At 42.7% G+C, this 13,881-nt stretch overlaps 1 protein-coding gene across 2 annotated transcripts in view; it reads right to left on the bottom strand.

Annotated features, from left to right (window-relative positions):
• LOC139722795 (caspase-3-like) overlaps positions 1–12,224 on the bottom strand; it is a 39,187-nt gene extending 26,963 nt beyond the window's left edge. Inside the window, exons 1-2 of one of the 2 annotated variants that reach the window (XM_071634085.1) lie at positions 12,092–12,224; positions 11,072–11,256 (exon numbers count right to left, since the gene is read on the bottom strand). The gene's annotated coding sequence lies outside the window, so the exon portion shown is untranslated. The remainder of the gene's footprint in view (positions 1–11,071; positions 11,257–12,091) is intronic. The other variant, XM_071634084.1, reaches the window with a different exon arrangement.
• Between the last annotated feature and the right edge of the window lie 1,657 nt (positions 12,225–13,881).

The raw sequence follows: 13,881 nt of genomic DNA on the forward strand, positions 1-13,881 counted from the left end.
TAAGACGTACAGATGTCTTCATCCTATTTTTAACACAAAAAAGGTGAGAAAAAGTGGAAACTGAAACAAACAGACTTTCTCTTTTGCCTTATAATCTCAAACTTTAAAATCATTTACTTCTAAGAAGGATTGCTTATTCAGTAAAATATGAAAAACTAAAGATCAACTCAGTTGACCAGTTTCACCTCATTTGCTTTCCCACTAATGTTCCAGCATGTGACAATATTTCTTGTGTGATGTTAAATTTGCGACCTTACAATGATTCCTGAAAATAAAAGCTTTAAAGTTGGACGATCGTCACCCCTAATGGTGCGTTATTTTGTAATCTCCCGAACGACTGAAGTTCGTGCATGCAATTGCGCAATGCCAGACTCGGTGCTATATCCAAACACTGGCGTAGCCAGGGGGGGGGGGGGGGGGGGGGGGGGGGGGGGGCGATGGGGGCGGTCGCCCCCCCTAAGATTTGGACCGGGGATTTGGGAGGCGGAAAAAAAAATGCGTGTATACTGTATGCATGCACATGAAGCGGGTCTCCTTTGCAACCTTTCATCAAATAAGATATTCTTTTTTGAATATTTCACTCAAAGTGTGCACCAGATCGTTGAATTTCAATTCAAAATATGCAAAATCTCTCGTGCTTGGGAGGGGGTATCCCCCTCCCAAACCCTCCCCCTCTGTGCCTCTTTCCCTAGCTAAGTACACTTTTTAGATTTACAAAAAATTCTAAATAATTCTGAGTGCACAAGACTTATCACTTATATTCCGAAAACTGAAGGTTCCCTCATGTATAAGGGGAATTTCCTCTTTTACTCGACCCTTTCCTCCCTCAGCCCCCCCCCCCATCAGTTTTTTTTCTTTTTTTTTTTTGTGATTTCCCAAATGTTGATTCCATCAAATATGCGTATACGAGATATCTCAATTTCAACCTTAAATAGCTCCATCGGAAGGGAAGGGTGGAGATAACACTCGCCCACGCCTTCTCCCTGCTCCCCCCCCCCCACCCCGCCATGCAAAGAAGTAGACTGTGGCTCTACCCAGATCGCTTTATTTCAATTCTAAAAACGCAAAAGCTCCGCGAGCGGGAGGGGGAATCCCCCTTCCCCTAAGCTCTACCTCACTAGACTTTATACATACGCAGAGATGGTGCACATTCGGAATAAGAGCTAAATTCCGTGATTTTAACACTTCGATGAAAAAGTATTGCACCAAAAACTTGCACCAGATCGCTGAATTTCAGGTCTGAAAACGCAAAATCACCTTCGTGTGGAAGGGGATATGCCCCTATCTACACCCTCGTGTGCATGCTTTTTCTGTTTGATTGCTGAACAGACAGCGTTCATGATATTCAGTGTAAGAATTAATACAAGAAGACTAGTGTATTTAAATCATACCATTTTATAGGAAATTGTTCAATAATAATCTACACTAAAATATACTGCAACCTTAAACAAGTGGGACTGTTTCAACTCGTTAAAACACGCAAAAACATGCATCAAATTGCACCATTTGCAACATCAAAATGCAAAACGTTCTCACCGTGGGAGGGGCGACACCCCCCTCCCACACCCTCCCGTACCCCCTCGCTCGCTCCGCTCGCTCGGGTTCAGTCGCGTTCATGATATTCAGTGAAAAGAATTAATACAAGAAGTGTATCTAAATTATACCATTTTATAGGCACTAAAATATACTGCTACCTTAAACAAGTGGGACTGTTTCACGTCGATAAAACGCGCAAAAACATGCATCAAATTGCACCATTTGCAAAATCAAAATGCAAAAAGTTCTTACCGTGGGAGGGGGTGTACGTGGGAGGGGGTACACCCCCTCCCACACCCTCCCCTCCCCCCTCGCTCTCTCCGCTCGCTCGGGTTCAGTCGTGTTCATGATATTCAGTGAAAAGAATTAATACAAGAAGTGTATTTGAATTATACCATTTTATAGGCAAATTGTTTCAATAATAATCTACACTAAAATATACTGCTACCATAAACAAGTGGGACTGTTTCACGTCGATAAAACGCGCAAAAAAATGCATCAAATTGCACCATTTGCAACATCAAAATGCAAAAAGTTCTTACCGTGGGAGGGGGACACCCCCCTCCCACACCCTCCCCTCCCCCCTCGCTCGCTCCGCTCGCTCGGGTTCAGTCGCGTTCATGGTATTCAGTGAAAAGAATTAATACAAGAAGTGTATCTAAATTATACCATTTTATAGGCAAATTGTGCAATGATAATCTATACTGAAATATACTGCTACCTTAAACAAGTGGGAATATTTCACGTCGATAAAACGTGCAAAAACATGCATCAAATTGCACCATTTGCAAAATCAAAATGCAAAAAGTTCTTACCGTGGGATCCCACACCCTCCCCTCCCCCCTCGCTCACTCTGCTCGCTCGGGTTCAGTCGCGTTCATGATATTCAGTGAACAGAATTAATACAAGAAGTGTATTTAGATTATACCATTTTATAGGCAAATTGTTCAATAATAATCTACACTAAAATATACTGCTACCTTAAACAAGTGGGACTGTTTCACGTCGATAAAACGCGCAAAAACATGCATCAAATTGCACCATTTGCAAAATCAAAATGCAAAAAGTTCTTACCGTGGGAGGGGGGACACCCCCCTCCCACACCCTCCCCTCCCCCCTCGCTCGCTCCGCTCGCTCGGGTTCAGTCGCGTTCATGATATTCAGTGAAAAGAATTAATACAAGAAGTGTATCTAAATTATACCATTTTATAGGCAAATTGTTCAATAATAATCTATACTAAAATATACTGCTACCTTAAACAAGTGGGACTGTTTCACGTCGATAAAACGCGCAAAAACATGCATCAAATTGCACTATTTGCAACATCAAAATGCAAAAAGTTCTTACTGTGGGAGGGGGGCACCCCCCTCCAACACCCTCCCCTACCCCCTCGCTCGCTCCGCTCGCTCGGGTTCAGTCGCGTTCACAATATTCAATAAAAAGAATTAATACAAGAAGTGTATCTAAATTATACCATTTTATAGGCAAATGTTCAATAATAATCTACATCAAAATAAACTGCGACCATAAACAAGTGGGACTGTTTCACGTCGATAAAACGCGCAAAAACATGCATCAAATTGCACCATTTGCAACATCAAAATGCAAAAAGTTCTTACTGTGGGAGGGGGACACCCCCCTCCCACACCCTCTCCTACCCCCTCGCTCACTCCGCTCGCTCGGGTTCAGTCGCGTTTATGATATTCAGTGAAAAGAATTGATACAAGAAGTGTATCTAAATTATACCATTTTATAGGCAAATTGTTAAATAATAACCTACATCAAAATAAACTGCTACCATAAACAAGTGGGACTGTTTCACGTCGATAAAACGCACAAAAACATGCATCAAATTGCACCATTTACAACATCCAAATGCAAAAAGTTCTTACCGTGGGAGGGGGGACACCCCCCTCCCACACCCTCCCCCCCCCCCCCCTCGGTCGCTCCGCTCGCTCGGGCTTGGTCGCTTCGCTCCCTCGCAGACTAACCGCCCCCCCTAAGATGAAATCCTGGCTACGCCGTTGTATCCAAATGTGTGGGACAATGCTGCCACTGAGACACGTGTGTGTGTGTGTGCGTGTGTGTGTGTACGCATCATACACAAACATTGTGACCGCGAGCTGTGGTGATTGGAGGAGAGAGGCCAGAAGACACGTGGCTCTTTTTGCCTCTCTTCATGCGCATGCGCACTAAGAGTGTGCGTCCATTCAGAAGCTCTCGTTGCTCGGGCAGCCATTTTGGGTCAGGAGATTTGTAGTCTAAAGTGTTGTTCGCTGACCCACTGAGCCAGCGCTATTCTCATTCGGTGTCACTTCACTTGTGACCGTGAATCACAAAACGAACAAAAAGTCGCAACCCTTGAATTTATCATGTACATGAGGACTCAAACAAGAGACCCGGCGGTCACACGCTCACCTGAGTATCGCAATTTCATTCCATGCATTCTTGCACACTCTTACTTGAGAACATTGGAAATTTAGGTCTGCATATGGACTCCCCACCCCCCCAACTCCAGGGTGGGGGGGGGGGGGGGGCAGGCAGCCCTGGATCTGCAATGAACAAACTTGGAACTAGAGTCATCAATGTACAAACTCATGGTATTAACTTTGCTTTAAATATCATTTCTGGTTCTAGAGTAGATTTTAAATATTCCTTAATGTGGGGGGGGGGGGCCTGGGACATGCTGCCCATTTTAAAGATTGAGATTCTATCCCCCTAGGGATGCTACCTGCTAAGTTTGGTCAAAATTCATCATGAGGTTTTCAAGAAGGAGATGAACATGTACAATTCAGGCCCCATTGCATCTGTAAGACTTCTCCCCATCCCCTCTCCTGGGTCCCAAGGGGGGGGGGGGGGGGGGCACCCCTGATTCCGCCAACCCCATGAACAAACTTGAAACTACAGTCATCAATGTACTAACTCATAGTATTATCGAAGCCCTATCACTTCTGGTTCTAGAGAAGAAGACTTTTAAAGATTCCTTAATTTTAGAGTGTTTGGGCCCCCCTGGGGCCCCCCAGGTGGGCCATGGTGCCCATTTGAACAAATTGAGATCCTATTCCCCTAGGGATGCTACCTACCAAGTTTGGTGAAAATCAGACATGGCAATCTCAAAAGTGAAGATGAAAATGGACAATTTACAATTGTAGGCCCCATTAGGACCCCTCCCCACCCCCTCCCCTGGGTCCCAAGGGGGGCACCCCTGATTCTCCCATGAACAAACTTGATACTACAGTCATCAATGTACTAACTCATAGTATTATCTAAGCCCTATCACTTCTGGTTCTAGAGAAGAAGATTTTTAAAGATTCCTTAATTTTAGGGTGTTTGTGCCCCCTGGGGCCCCCAGGTGGGCCATGGTGCCCATTTGAACAAATTGAGATCCTATCCCCCTAGGGATGCTACCTGTCAAGTTTAGTGAAAATCGGTCATGGAGTTCTCAAGAGGATGAAAATGTAAAAAGTTTACGGACGCCGGACGACGCACGCCGGACGACAGACGCCGGACGAAGAGCGATCGCAATAGCTCACTTGAGCCTTTGGCTCAGGTGAGCTAAAAAGCTGAAATGGGTCAACTGAGTCAATCTTTACTGTTTCATATCCTCTGAAAGAGCTATCCCTCTTCTACATTATTCTTTAGTTTGGGAGCATAACACGAATGGGAAAGTGTGTTTTCACCAATTTTTCTACAACACTTTTTTGGGGGAAGAGGAGAATGATCAGGTATGTCTCAGAGGCCCCCTTTCATTTCTTGAAATCCTTTGCACACTCTTCACTTTCAAGTCAACTAACTTTTGAAGGGATAATGCTACTGCTTTGAAAGATGGCATTAATCATGGACAGCATGTGTTAATAGAGCATGCTCAATTTCAGCTTAATCCGGGAGAATCCCTTCATTTTATTGCTCCAGTGGTTTACATCCTGTGTTTTGTCCCTTTCATCACACTGCTACAAATGTAGCAGGGCTTGGTAAAGATTAAGCGCTTGAATAGAACCTGTACTTTAAAGCCTCTTTTCTCAGTACACACTTTTCCAGAGTGTGTGCTTTCTTTCCAGTATTTTTATAGGTTAGGAGAATCCATTTGAATTGAGTTATACATGTACATCTTTTTAAAGCTTAGAGTCTGCTCTTTCAGAATCTGCCATTAACTAAAAAGCCATGTCTGGCGACTTTTTGTGCATTTTGTGGTGCAGGGTCACATTTGGTTCAGAATGAAGGAGGCAGCGTGTTGCGTTCGTCTCCGTGCCGCACAAACCACTCGCCACGATAGTAAGGCTTTAAACAACAAAATTAGACTTCTACTCACATATGTGCAAAGAAGATCTACATGGCAGCTGTGTCACTGCATCACAACTTCTCAATGTGCAAGCCTCTGACTTGTACCTAAAACTTCAGTAACTTGTCTTGTTTCTTTGATGGAAAAAAAGTTGAATTTTTCTAATGGAGGCATGTGCACCTCTAGACACTGGTACAGACATACTAGAAACACAATTTGCCTCCAGACATCCAGCATCTATTTAATAGAGCAGAGACATACTTTTATCCTTTGAATGGAATCCCTTAAAGAGGATTGTAATGATATAAAAAAGAAAAAACAGTTCCATAATGTCAGTACATGACTTTACTTTTGAGAGTAGTGAAGGCACTGAATTCTTGATGAAAGATGATTCATATATTTTTGTCCATGATAAAAACACATGCTTTTAAATACACACCTTTGTAAATGAGTATTTTAGAACAAGGACAAATTTTGATAATTGACAAACATGTACACCTAGCTCTCAGTCTCACTGTGACTGATTAGTGTATCATCATTTCCTGAAAACAGGTGAATTCTCTCATCTCTGTTGGGATGCACTTTTACTGATTTAACTCTCATGGTGATTTAAAGCAAGTTGTCTGCTGGAATGACATGTTGCATGTTGTCAGAAGATTCTAAATCTTGTTTCGAAATGTTTTTAATCAGGGTCTATAGAATCCAGATAACGTAAATGTGAAGTCACACACCAAACACCCTTAAAATATCTCGACTTGAATCATCTCTGCTGCATATTTTCTTACACTGGGACAAGCAGTACTTCTATCACTAGTTACTGAACCTTCCTATACTATAATACTCGAAGTTGTTGTTGTTGTCGCGGCCTTATGTATTTCCTGTTTTATTTCGGCGTTGCTGGTTTCTCTATCTCCTCCCGAGCCGTCGGCTCCGGGCAGTTGCGACCGGTGCCGTCGGCCGCAGGAGAGTATCCTACATCGAATGGCGTGGGTTTCGTCCCCTCTCCGCCTCCGTGTCGACGTCGAGGACGAAAAAGAAAAATTAATTAGCTATATGCATAATGCATTTTTGTGCGTGACGAAAGAGCCGAGCGTTTCAATATTCACGGAACCTGCGCTGGCCTCCTGCTTTCTCGATCTTCCATCTTTTAACTTGCAGAGACACTGGGGGATACTAAAGATGATGGTGCACAGCGAAATCTCTGACATCTTCCGGCGGACGCGCACGCACACACACAATGTACTACTATACCTCGCAGAACTCTATACACACTCTACACTGTGTGTATATAGTTCTGTGATGTACCTTTGCCTCCGCCTGTTACGTGTACTGAATGTATTGACGATGGTTACACGAATCTGTGTGTGCGTGATATGGACTACAAGGGCATTTACGTACAGTTCGCCATTATTGGCGCCCCAAATGAAAACAACGAACGTTGGTTATGTAATTGTATTTTGCACAACTGCAGAATACTATATGCAGCTCAGGTACGTCATTTAGTTTGCTCGCCGTTTGCTCTCAAGTCCGGTGTCATTGTACGCAGACTGTTAAGGACGCGGCTAAATATATTTGCCGATCGTACCCTTACATATCAGATTACACGTGCAGCTGTGTCCATTCGTTTACTGCAGAGCTGCTGTAATCATACATATTCATAAGATGAGCGGACGTAGAGGAAAACCTCGCTTTGCCGACCGCCTATTTTTAAAATTGCAAGTGGAAATAGAATGTGTGGTTCTATGGTCTATCAGACCAAGTTTTGGTGACAAAAAAAGGGGGAGCAAATGAAGACGAATGCAGTGATGTATATATTCTTCTTTCTTCCATAACATGGGAAAAATATTAAAGAAAAAAAAATACGAGGTCGTGAGAACCTACTCCCACGGGTGCCCATTAAACCTGATGACTATGATCTCCCCCTCCCCAAAGAATAACAATGATAATGATAATAATAATAATAATAATAATGATAAGGATAATGATAATAATGATATAATAATAACAATAATAGGAGCAATAATTGTAGGCCTTATCTTAATTATGATAACGTACAATCTGAAGCAGATGTAGTTCTATATTAATATGATATATCAAGCCAAGTTTTGGTGATTAAAAACAACAAGGAGGGAGCAAAATTATGAAGACGAAAATATCTTATTTTTCTCTCATAACGTGGGGAAAAGAAACATGAAAAAAAAAACACAAAACAAAACCGAGGCCTTGAGACCAGCCGTGGATTCCCGCGGGTGCCCGCGTGGATGCAAGAGCAGGGGGTAATCAAAGTCATAGTGTTAATATCTTCCCGTTTCGACGGGAACAACCTGTGGGCAGAACTTTCGCGGGGAATCTCATTTTGCGTTTTTGGTAATTCTTCCCTGAATGTTTTGGTTTTTTGCCCTGCGGAGGTGGAAATGTGTGTGTGCGTGAGGGGGGGGGAGGGGTGAGGGGCAACAAGACAACTGTTGGACTTCAACGGGTGCAAACAACCCCTCGAAACTCAAGTTCTATAATAAAAGCAAGTAGTGGCGGGAATGATCCCTACCAATGGACCGGATCGCCTGGCATATACTACAAAAATGTATTATACAATTTCTGGGAAGGGTGGTCATTTAGAAGACAGCACAATTAACGAAAGAATGAGAAGACTTTTCTTTTTATTTCTTCAATAAAAATGTGCAAAATCGTATTATGAGAAAAAAAAAATAAAACCCCTCAGACCCGTGGATTTCCACGGGTGCTGCTAGTAAAGATATAATCCTGATAGCAGCTGGGATGGGTGTGTGACAGTAGGTGACTATACCATTTATAGAAGAGTAGGTGACGGTGAAAAAGTGTTATGTACAATAAAAAAAGAAGAAAGGTGACTGCAAGTAAAATCTAGGACTGAGTTTAGAGCACAGGAGACTGCATCCCTCTGATGACGGGTAGGGTGGCCTCCTGGAAAGCATCAGTTGATGGTGCAGTGACTGCAAGAAGAGGTACAATGAAGGTGGTTCCAGGTCCTCATGGTGCAGGGGTAGAAAGAGTATTTGTAATCATCGATGGTTGCTGTGGTACAGGAACTTCGTACTAAGGTGACTGTGTCTGCTGAGATATTTAGCCGGGGTTATGCATACTGGAAGTGGGATATTGATACAATGGTGGTGAATCTTCAAGAACATGGCGCATAAAGTCTGCAGGCATGTAAAGTTTCCCATCCCAGCTTTTCACAAGTTCTGAAGCAAAGATATTTCTGCGATGCAATTGTAGTTATGGTGGACAAATCTGGCTGCATCTTTCTGCATTTTCTCCAAGCCTTCTACTGCTCCAGCAGAATAGCAGTTTCAAGCCTCTGAGCCACACTTCAGTTGAGGACGAATCAGTGCTTGGTAGGCTTGATGCTTGATGTCCTTGGAGCAGGGTGACAGTGTTCTGGGCAGAAGATCAAGCATTTTGTTGGCTTTGTGTATACTGTAAGAGTGGAAATTTTCGCGGTGTTGAAATTTTCGCGCATTTCGCGCAACCAGAAGCTAGAGCAAAAATAAAAGCACACAAATATTTTTGCGTGCCATATGTTCCAGTAGTTGACATCTTGATTCCGCGGAATTAAAAACACACGAAACTCTTCTTACCCAGCCAAGCGCTAAAAATTAGTCGCGCGAAAATATCCACTTTTACAGTAATTTGCTGGCAGTGGACATTCCATTTTAAGTTCGCAGTTATATGTATGATGACACCAAGGTACTTGTACTGCTGAACTTGCGGTATGGATTCATTGAAAAGCGTGTTATCAGCTCTGATTGGGTTGCGCTTGTTGGTGATATGGTGAGAGCAGCACATTTTTTGATGTTAAAGCCCATCAACCACTTAGATGACCAATCTGCTAGTTTGTTGAGATCGTTTTGGAGCATGTACAATGTATGAATCAGATGTAGAGTTGATGTTCCAGTAAATGACACTGTCGTCGGCAAAAAGACACATTTTTGATTGGATGTTGGTGTTGATGTCGTTGTGGCACAGCAGGAATAGGAACGGGCCTATGACTGAGTCCTGGGCACTCCAGAGGTGACAGGCATCCAATATAAATGAGTCCCGTTCACAGTGACTGCTTGCTGCCTATGCTGTAATAGGAGTGACATAATCCACTGGAGAGTGTCCCCTCTGATTCCATCAACATTGTCTGTAGGTGCGGGTGTGGTACTCTGTCAAATACTTTATGGAAATCCAGGAAAATTACTTCTGTTTGACCTCTACTGTCACCAGTACTGTACAAAATGTAGTATCAGTGCAAAAAACAAAAAAAAAAATGGACAAAAAAAAAAATGGATAAAAGAAATGCACTAACCTCTCTCCAGTGTTCGATAGTGCTATACATTCTAGGGAATGTATTTGGCATAAACAAATGTAATTAATTCTCTGTTGTTATTTAATGATACCACTGCATGCAAAAATTGTACTCACTACCAATATAACTGCATCTCGATCTGTTCAATATATGGGCGTGTAACCGCTACATTCTTACACACTTTTCGATACTCTAACTCCATCTCTCACACACCCGTTTATTGATTGTTGGTCCTACATTGTAGCGTTAGATCTATCGTATTACTCTAACTGTATTTATTAGTCCAGACAAATTCTACCGGTAATGTCAGACTCATGTGTTTATATTCCACTGACACCGTCTTCCCGTTGCATATAACACATTTGTACACAATTGTAGCATCTGTTGTATAACGTTAGTACCGGTACTTTTAGTTTCACTACAAGTAAACGAGTACCGGTAGGCCTACATGTAACGTTAGGTTCTAGTTATCTACGCCATGCAGCATAGGTTTCTGCTCTTTTTTCAAGAAACACATATCTTGAAACATACCAATATCTTGTGTACAAACAGGTACTAGCTTCAATGGCATGAATTGATCAGGCAGCATCCAGGAGTAGCGAATACTAGATTAGTCGTCTTGTGTTGTCTGGATGGCAGAATTAAGTATCTAAAACGTCAGATGCTCTCTTACGGAATTCTCGTACTTGATTGATCTTGGGGCCCATTTCATAAAACTTGTCATTAGTGACAAGCTACTGAAATCCTTGCATCTGATTGGCTGAAAGCAAATTTGTCATAGATGTTAGAAATGTCGTAGTTGCCACTGATAACAAGTTTTACAAAACGGGCCCCTGATGATGTCTGTGTGATTGCTGCAATTTATAGGCCAAAACATTAGCATTACATGGTAGGCCACTTGCCCCTACGGCCCTAGATTCTAACTTACGCGCTATTTGTGAATGATAGTGAATCCAATCCAATCCAATCAAAATGTGAAGCTTCCTTGCCTCCACACCTCCGTAAATGCCTCAAGACTCCGCTCCCAGCTTGCAACTGGCACCTACCCAATGCAGTACCGCCTGATGACCATACATACAATGTAGGCAAATCTTCCACCCCCATCTGTAGACTCTGTGGAGCGGAGGAAGAGAACACAAGTTGCACAACCCACTTTGTTGCCAGCTGTCCAACCCTTCAAACCCATAGAGTTGCTTTGACCCAGCACATCCGTGCACTCAACCCTTCAGACCAGGTCACCCAGCCAGGCATTCACTGCAAATGACATCTCCATCCTTATACTACTAGTATACTTGGGTGACCCGCACCTCGTCATAGTTAATGTTTGCCCATAATTGAATCACATTTCGCCACTGAAATTCTTTGAAATCCAACTCACATACAGGAAAAATGCTGAAAATTCCAATGGAATCACAAGTTCACTGGTCGATATTGAAAATTTGCAGCTATCGTCGTCAAAGGCGAACGATGCGAAAAAGTTGCGCGCTAAGGAAGGGGCCCGCAACTCGTCACCAGCTCTCCCATAGACTTAGCACGTAAAAGACGTGTGCGGGTGACCGTGATGTTCCCATAGACATACACGTAAAAGATACGTGCGGGTGACATATAACACGTATTCCTATAGCCCTATTAAAATTTCAGATTTTCGCGAAAAACTGTTCGGTTTTCACCACAATTTGCTTGGTTGTGGTAGTCCTGCCAAGTTTCAAGCGTACAGAACACAGTCCCGGGCATACATTTTTGTTCAGTGCGCTCAAAACGATTTTAAGCGGGGTGACGGTATTCGGGCCCCTGACGAGGTGCGGGCACCTGGCTATACTAGCATTAAATTATGCTACCCTTCCTCTCATTACCTACCTCTCGTCTCTCTCTGCCAACATATACGACCCACTGCCTCCGATACCCACTCTTATAATTCACCTTGTACGCCTAACTTGGTAGACCTTACCTCACAGCTTGACGCGGATAACCGTTGATCTCCGATCTCCGAATACCGGAGGAAGAACAACCAAAAAGAAGAAGAAGATGGTACATTCAACCTTGATAATTGATGAGATATAATCAGCTGCAGTCGACAGTAGTAGTTCGCCAGGCCAGGGGGGAACTTACCTACTATCTACTGCGCTGAATGAATCCTCTTCAATACATGTACGGTGCATGGATACACACGCGTGACATGCATGACCTCACAGTTTACAGCTAGCAGACGTGCAAAGTGGAAAACGCGCTAATACATACGTCATAACTGTACATGTAGTACAATGTGTACTACGACTACGAGTGAGTCCATGTATGTATTGATAGCCAGTGCTGAGTGATAAACCTGCCAGTATTGGGTGCGTGTGTCATGTGAGGCTTTGATTGATTGGGGATTCCCATACCCCCAGGGTCCGGACGCGGTGCATGCGCGGTTTACAGCTGATGACGTGTTTGTCATCAGGGCGGTGAGAGGAAATCACCAGCCTCCCTGAGTCCCTGTTGTCATCAACTGTCAACGCTGTTATTTCAAATTTTAAAGGAAACCAAAACCCAAAGAGCAAATAAATGTGAATTCAGTGAAAGCAGCAACATTAGTAGAACACATCAGCGAAAGTTTGAGGGAAATCGGAAATCGGGCAAAAGTTATTTATTTTTAAAGTTTGGATGTTGTAATGACTGGATAATGACTCTATTAGAGTTAATGACGTCATGTGTGGGCAACAATATAAAGAAAATATGAAGAGAATTCTACAAAAAACTAATTTTTCATTAAAATTACACTTTCCATCAACTTGATACTGACTTTAGTTATGTTAAGAGCTGTAATTATTCCCCCTGCTTTCTCAAAGCGGTATAGTCTATAGTCAAGTGCTCTTTTTGCTGGAAAAGTGAAAGCATGGTGAATTTTCTTTATTTCTTTATATCGTTGTCCACACATGATGTCATAAACTAAAGTTATCCTCACCAAGCGGTTCCAACACCAAACTTAAAAATTCATAGTTTTTGCATCGATTGTCCGATTTTCCTCAAACTTTCACTGATGTCTTCTACTAATGTTGCTGCTTTCACTCAATCCACATTTCTTCTTTGGGTTTTGATTAGCTTGTAGTTTAGCGTCGTGTGGCCCAGAACCACGTACAAAACATCTTGAACACGCTCTATTCACGAGCCACGGGGAATCCCCCACTATAGTTTCGCTTCGTATGTCGTGTGGAGTAATGTGACTTCAGCGTGAACCTCGCTCGCTTCTCGATCGCTTCCGCGTCAACCTCCAGCTCCGTTGTCACAGTCGGAACTCGAGAAGGTCGCATTTTAAAAATATTTTTTTTTAAAATCACAAATGTGTTTTTATAATATTTCGATTTACATCATATGAGAAATTTCACATTGAAAGGTTGTAAAAGTTGCTTAAAGGGACACTTTTGAAAATGATGCAAATTGGGGTTTTTCAAAAATAAATCTTGCAGTGTCAGAACATAAAAGAAAACAAAATGTATGATAGGCTGAGTTAGAGAGAGAGAGAGAGAGAGAGAGAGGGGGGGGGGGGAGATTGGGGAATTGAAGGGAGTTGACAGAATCAGATCAAGCTGATCAACATAAACCAGCAGAGCTTGTTTGGGATGGATACTTTCCATTGACTTGTGTGTATGATGAATACTCTATAGGGCTCGTACGGGTAAATAATTCCCCGTATAGAGACGTGTGTTAAAATTCAAAATTCAAAAAATTCTGTAAGATAGCTGGGAGAAAATAATGAGA

This window comes from Diadema antillarum, unplaced genomic scaffold (genome assembly GCF_040938485.1).
Source record: "Diadema antillarum isolate AM-2024a unplaced genomic scaffold, OU_Dant_1.0 scf00000172, whole genome shotgun sequence".
NCBI lineage: Eukaryota > Metazoa > Echinodermata > Echinoidea > Diadematoida > Diadematidae > Diadema > Diadema antillarum.